The 7668-nt window shown below is 42.2% G+C and overlaps 1 pseudogene; it reads right to left on the bottom strand.

Annotated features, from left to right (window-relative positions):
• Positions 1 to 4381: 4381 nt before the first annotated feature.
• Positions 4382 to 4633, bottom strand: LOC143984378 (small nuclear ribonucleoprotein F pseudogene; annotated as a pseudogene).
• Between the last annotated feature and the right edge of the window lie 3035 nt (positions 4634 to 7668).

Below are 7668 nucleotides of genomic sequence, written 5' to 3'. Positions count from 1 at the left end.
ACCGCAACCTGACCGGAGAAAGGAGGTCACATCGGAGAGAGCTCAGTCAACACTGATGGTGAGAGATCTGGGGCCATTGTGTTGGGTGGGACTGTGAGGAATTATCTCCCAGTGGAGGAGCTGAGAGATTCGGAGATGGACTCTCTCTCTGACACTGGAGATGATGACCTCTTCGAGACAATGTCACAAGAAATGCTTTGGACTAAAGCGGTGATGTTGCCGCAACCTGCAGCATCTCCGGATGGCTGACCCTGAATTCGGGGAGTGTAACGCCACGCATGGAAACCCCGACTACAATAGACTTGACTTTGACCAAACCCGTGAACTTGCCCACGCCTAAAACAAGCTCTGATACCCTCGTGTGCAAGGTCCCTAACTCTTGTATACCTCCCGGAGATGGGAATGCCAGAGCTTTGCCAAAACTTGTGAGGTCCCAGAGACTGCTCAATAAGCGGGTAGCATCTGAATATGGGTTTGAATTCCCCTATGTGCCCAAAGAAATAATGGAAGTTATTGAACAGCACCATGAGGAATGGTATGCGGGGGACGTCTGGAACTACTTAAAGGTTCCAAAGCCGTTTAGGAAGAAAATATTTTCTTTGGACATGCATGAACGGTTTACTGATTGCCTCCAGCATTTGAGTTACTGAAGGCACATATATGCAGACAAGCTGGTGATCTGTAGACCGGGGAGGCACAATGTGGTTTATTTTGTGACAACAGTATACACTCAAGAGAAGTCATTGACCCTACCAGACCCCAGGTTCTATTGGTGAGAACAATTACCAAAACTGTTTTTCTTTGAAAAAAATAAAACTTTGCTCCCCCTACTTTTGCTTGGACTCAAGGACTGTGGGTAGATAGTTAGATGTTAGGCACTTGGAGAGACTACGCGTCAAGTTCTACACATCACAGCATTTGTTGAAAAAAAAGGGGACTAGCACTTATAACTCTTGTCACTAGGTGGTGCGAGTTTGCAAAAAAAAAAACGAGAGAACATTTTGAAGTTTATGACTATTAGTAACAGTTTGAGTTGGAAGAGAAGGACTCATCATTCTATGATGGGGACTTGCCTAATGAATATAATGGTTTGCTGTTTTATATGTGTTTCCTTTGCAGGAGATCTTCTATCAAACTACCGGAGAGTGGGTGGTATAGGTAGACAGGTCTTGGGCTGCATTATGTGTGAAATGATCCTGTGTTGCTGATAAATGTGTTTATAAATGTTCAAAGTTTTATTGTGTTTTCCTTCCCTTTTTTCCCCATTTCAACCCTAAAGTTCAGGTACTCAATTTTGTTAGGATTAGAAATATTTTTTTCCAGGTTTTTCCTTTCTTTCCCAGATGATGAGGATCTCATCTAAATTGGAAGAGGAAGTATGTAGCGCCGGCTCCTGAAGAGCACACGCTATGTGTTTTTGGCATTTAATATTTCTAGAGCCGCAGTTTGGTTTTGGGTTTAATTACTAAAAATTTTGGCCTCGGTACCAGTCTGGCTGGATTGTATTGTGTTCTGCTTGACCATAGGTTGCGCTGTCATCCCTGGCAGGTGCTAGAATGCAGTTCAGTTGGGTGCATTGAGTGCCAGTTCTCTCTCGGAACCAGCCCAGTGGGAGTGTCACTCTTGCTGTGCATTCTGGGAGAGGGTACTTAAGGTGCTGACGTCACATGCTTCGGGGTTCTGGTCCAGAAGTGCTTACTGGCTGTTTGGTCCTGGTCCTCCTGACCAGTCCCCAGGACTCTCATGGCCTGGGGTGCGGATCCACCCGACTCCAAGTCTCAGGGCTGGCTGGCCTGAGGCAAAGTAACTGAAAGAAGGATTCAAAGGTAATCCAGTGCCGTCTTGGTTTGTGGAGAATTCCAGAAACTGTAGAAGCATCCAGGGGAGGACTCTTCGGGAGAAGGCCACGCAAAGGTTGGCTTCTCAGCAGGAGCCTGTAGGCTAAGTTGAAAGATCCCAAGCGAATCCGGTCTCGTATGGTATCGCCGGACCTGTTGAAAGATACTGGTACCGTACAATGGTTCTCAGAGTGTTCTACATCTTTCAGTTATTCAAGTGTTCTACAACAGGTCTGTGGCAGAGACTTTATTCAAGTGTTCTACAAGTCTGTGGCAGAGACTTTGTTTGATTTAAGCACCCTGTTGGCTGCTAGGCCTGGTGACAGAAGGACTATCCGGTAGGGTTGAGGATCCAGCTGTGAATGGCTATTCTCTGGATTTCCTAATGTGATAGACTCTTTTGTCTATTTGACTTAGTTCAAGAGTACCTGGACTTTCCTACCTAAACCCTCTAACCCTACTGGTTAATCATTCATAGTTGATTAACCACTTCCACCCTGGAAGATTTGCCCCTTAATGACCAGGCCATTTTTTGCAATTCGGCACTGCGTCGTTTTAACTGCCAATTATGTGGTTGTGCGACTTTGTACAAAAACAAAATTGATGTATTTTTTTCCCCACAAATAGAGCTTTCTTTCGGTCATAATAGATCACCTCTGCGATTTTTATCTGTTTGTGCTATAAACAAAAACAGACCGTCAATTTTGAAACAAAAAATAATAATTTTTTACTTTTTGCTATAATAAATATCCCCAAAAATGTTTTTAAAAAACAAATTTCTTCCTCAGCTTAGGACAATATGTATACTTCTACATATTTTCGGTAAAAAAATTGCAAAAAGCGTACATTGATAGGTTTGCGCAAAAGTTATAGCGTCTACAAAATAGGGGCATTTTTATTATTATAATTTTTTTTACTAGTATTGGCAGTGATCTGCAATTTTTATTGGGACTGCAACATTGTGGGGGACAGATCAGACACTTTTGACCCATTTTTGGGACCATTGACAATTTATACAGTGATCAGAGCTATAAAAATGCACTTATTTTTACAACTTATTTACTGTGTAAATATCATTGGCAGGGAAGGGGTTAACAGTAGGGGCAATAAAGGGTTTAACTGTGTATCCTAGGGAGTGATTCTAATTGTGGGGGGGTGGAACTGCCTGGGTGAGGAGACCGATCGTTGTCCATACTTAGTATGAACAACAGATTAGTCTCCTCTCCCCTGACAGTACAGAGATCTGTCTGTTTATATTGACAGCTCTCCATTCTGTCTCTGTGTGGAGCGATCGTGGGTGCCTGGTGGTCATCGTGACCGCTGGGCACTCACATCTGCTCTGGCGGCATGCCGTGGGCGCACGCGCACTCCCTAGTGGTCTGGAAGTGAGCCAACGTATAGCTATCACGGCTCACCCAGGGGAGCCAACCTGCCGCAGTATAACTGCGGTGACTGGTCGGGAAGCTGTTCAAATTTTGGACTCAGGCTTGGAGATCCCGGTGTGCTGGTGACATTCTCTTTTAATGACTATATGCGTTTCCAGCTGATGGTCACGTCAGCACCCATCTGAAAATACAGCCATTTCTGCAGGAATGTGTGCGTTTGGAATATTGCACTGGACATTGTGTGTATACTGTGTGCATGTCCGTCTACATTATGCGTGTGTCTGTATGTGTGTATACTGTGTGTATATGTATGCGCATACTGTGTATGTATATTGTGTGTATATGTACACTGTGTGTGTATGTATGGGTATACTGTGTGTATATGTATGTGTATACTGTGTGTGTGTGTGTATGTATGTGTATACTGTGTGTCTGTGTGTATACTGTGTGTGTGTCTGTATGTGTACTGTGCATATATGTATGTGTATACTGTGTGTATATGTATTCTGTTTGTACTGTGTGTATATGTATGTGTATACTGTGTGTGTGTACTAAGTGTATATGTATGTGTATACAGTATGTATACTGTGTGTGTAAGTATGTGTATACTGTGTGTGTGTGTGTACTGTGATTGTATACTGTGTGTGTATATTATTTGTCTGTATGTGTACTGTATGTATACTGTGTATGTATGTATACTGTATGTGTGTGTATGTGTATACTGTTTGGCCCCATAATATATATATATATATATATATATATATATATATATATAAAATATAATAAGGCCACAATTTAGTGCACTTAGAAGAAGATTATAGATTTTTTGGATAAATTCAGATGTTTCTTTGGCAGACTTTGGATGGAAATAACACATTGTTGCACCACAATGAGCAAGCCTTAAGTGAAGAAGTACACTCAAGCCAAGATTAACAATTTTTTTTTTAGATAAAGTTTGGTGTCTCTTTCACAGACTTTGCATAGAAGTAACAGGTGCTTTGGGTGTTGGTGGTGCCTTCTCACCATAACCCTATAGAGGTACACTTGAAAAAAAAAATATGTTTGTTTTTGCATGTTTTGTTAAGAAAAATAATGTCCAACAATAACCTTTAAAGAGAAGTTTAAAAATAAATTAAAAAAGCTAATAGGGAAATAGTTTTATTTTCTCATCTTGCCATCTTCTTCATCCTTTTCTACTCCTCGTATATACAATACATTATTACACCTTATTAGAACTTCACCAAGATGTCCAGACAATGCCCCTTCAGTATACTATTTTGTATTGGTGAGTAGCATGTTCATGTAGCCATCCACAGAGACCAGGTATTCCATACCCCACTTCAGTTTCACCATTACTGGCTTACCAGTAAGACCATTAAAGAATGGTTTGGGGTTTAGTGGCAAACTCATTGTGCTGCTGAAGGCGCCGCTGATCTACAGACCAGTGAAAGGAAAAAAAAAATCCATGTGGAATGCTCTGAGAACACACTGTCAGAGAGAGAGCAGGAAATGGCTAGAGGTACTCTTGATGAAAGCAAGAATTGACCTTTCTGTAAAAAAAATTTAAGTATATGCACCTGTCAAACAGGATCAGAAAAATTGGGCTTTGGTTGTTGGTGGTGCCTTCACACCATAAAATGGCTAGAGGTAACCCAAAATGGCTAGAGGTACATTTGATGAAAGCAAGAATTGGCCTTTCTGTAAAAAAATTTAAACTATATTCACCTGTCAAACAGGTGTGGAAAAATTGGTCTTTGGGTGTTAATTGTATCCATTAATCCTATACCAAAAAATTACTTCAAGATAAAATCAACACCCACAATTCTAGGCAGTCTAGACAGTCTTGCAGAGATTCCTGATCCCCAAAACATTTAATCAGTGACATTGGTATCAGGGGCTTGATAGCTATTGCTAATCCAGCACTGATTAATTTTGACCAATGTCAGCCAGTCAACGGAGTCTGTGGACAGACGCACTCTTTTATCTGTCCAAAACCTCAGGCAGCACTGAATGCCCATTCAGAAAGTATGCTGGATGCTGCAGGGCAGCCCAGCAGCTCAACAACATACTGGACAAGTTCTGGCCAGTAGTCTATTCTCATGACCCAGTAACCCAGTGGATTGTCTACTGGAAAGCTCTCCATGTCTGTTTTTGCCCCTAGATAGACTGAAAACCATCTCTTAAGGTCTGACGTATGTCTTCCTGTGCTTCAATGTCTCCAAAACTGCCAGAATCCTCCTCCTCCTCTTCCCTCTCCTCTGTGGCGTCGCAAGAATGTTGTCTGCATAAAGTGGGCCTTGTGAGGAAAGAAGTTCTCCTCTTCCTCCTACTGCTCTGCCTTGAGTGCCCTATCCATAATTTCACACATAGTATGTTTCATCAGGAACACAAGAGGGATAGTGTCACTAATGTGTGCATTGTCACAGCCCACCATCCTTGTCGCCTCCTCAAATGGTGACTGTACACTTGCATCCTTTATCTCCCCTGAGCCTGTCCTTGTGCCACACTCCCACAGGTACTCGTTGATGACCCTCTGCTGAATGTGTAGCCACTATACTGTTTATTCATCCTGTTTGTCATGTAGACCATGTTTGTATGGAGCAGGAGGTCATACGGACGCCCAGGGTGCCGCCTAGGTTGGGAGCCTATGGTGAGTGAGGTGCCACCATTTGCGGCTAGCCGGCAGCACCTTAAATTACCTAAGTGTGTGGGTGGTTTCACCTGGAGGGATGTGGAGGGCCTGTTGATTTGTGTAGGGCTGTTTCCCTTGTTGGAGTTGAGTGTGGGGGCTGATTTTGCACCTTTGTGTCCCCTCTGCGTCCCCCCTCTTACTTACCTCTTATTTTCAAAGATGGCTGTGATGGGTCAGCACATGCACGGGATGTCACTTAGGGGGTTTTGGAATCGTGCATGCGCAATGGGCATCCAATGGGCGTCAATATCCTCCTGGTGACATCAGGCACCAGAGGATGGAAGGGTTAAAAGGGACCCACATGGCGACTCTCTCCTTGCTGCAGCCCATCGCCTTGTTTGGAAGTCTGGAGAGTGCTCTTGTTGAAAAGGAGGAATTGCTGTGGATTTCTTTTAGTTACATACTTACATGGTGGTCTGTGTATTTACCTCTGTAGATTGCCCTAGTCTCTGATCATGGAGCAGATCCTATATGTCATTTGGGACATTTTTAGCTTTTATTTAGCCAAATGGAGAAAATTGTGTACAGCAGTTGGATTAGGATTTCCTCTGTGTTGCCATGTGATGTTCCTCAGTGGACCCATTGAGGTAAAAGACCTATATCTGAAGCACTAAGATATTCTATTGAAGTTGATGATTCAGTTCCTAGGAACTTATAATGTTTTTGTCTATATGTCCAACAGAGCTCCCAGTGACAGTGTGAGTCATTGCATGCTGTACAGTTCCTGTTTATCTAGAATTAGTTTATAATTTCGTGGATCCTTACCAGTTCCATTTACTTTTAAAGAGTCTCCTTTAGCAGTCCAGCAGAGATGGTAGGTTCAAATTCAGTGTTGTTTGGATCTGTATGGAGGTGCATCTATGTTATGTGTGCCTATACTTACACAAAAGATATGATATCCCAGGTCCTATTTTCTGCTTATAAATGCAGTTGGTTTTGTTTATTTGTCTACCAGGTATTAAAATTTTTATGGAACTGAGGTTTTACACAGGGTAAGATGTCTTGTCACATGATCTGATACATTTAGATTTTGTTGGATGAAACATATAGAGTAATGTTTGCATTTGTATGCATATATTCATTGTTTGTATTCTGCTTTGTTCCAAATTGAATTTATAATGTGAACTTTTTTCATTTGTTTATAGTAATATTTTGTACAGGGCTTCATGAGTCTCCTGAAGAAGCTATATCTCTGGTGAAACATGTCGAGCGGAAACCATTGTACATACATTATGACCCCTTGATATTACAGTTCATTTTATATATAAATATTTGATTTCAATTTTGTCATAGAATAACATTTTATACAATTTCATAAAAAAATCCTTATTTGTAGCATTTGTCTGAGCACCTTGAAAAAGATGTAGTGCATTTATCTTTGAATCTCTAGCTGATAACCCAAAAAAACATTGCTAAAGTTGAGTTTCACAAGGTGGGCATATCACAAATCCGATAGTTTACAGGCAGGTGGAATTCCCGCATAATTTCAGCAACCCGGCTGCGTATAAGCACCTGAAATGGCTACAGACTCTTCTGGCCTGCCTTAAAAGATCTTACAAACCTGGGTACCTGTTTTACCACTTGCCGACCAGCCACCGTCATTATATGGCGGCAGGTCATCTCATTCCCACAAATCGCCATACTGGTACATCGGCTCCTTTAAGAGCCATAGCAGGTGCGCACATGCCGGATGCACGGAGGGGGACATAATGTGCGTGGCCAGCAGGCTGCGATGTCCACTGGCCACCCGTGA

Source organism: Lithobates pipiens, unplaced genomic scaffold, assembly GCF_037356315.1.
Source record: "Lithobates pipiens isolate NorthernLeopardFrog02 unplaced genomic scaffold, aLitPip1_a1.2 Scaffold_16, whole genome shotgun sequence".
Lineage (NCBI taxonomy): Eukaryota > Metazoa > Chordata > Amphibia > Anura > Ranidae > Lithobates > Lithobates pipiens.
This window is presented reverse-complemented; position numbering and strand designations above follow the sequence as displayed.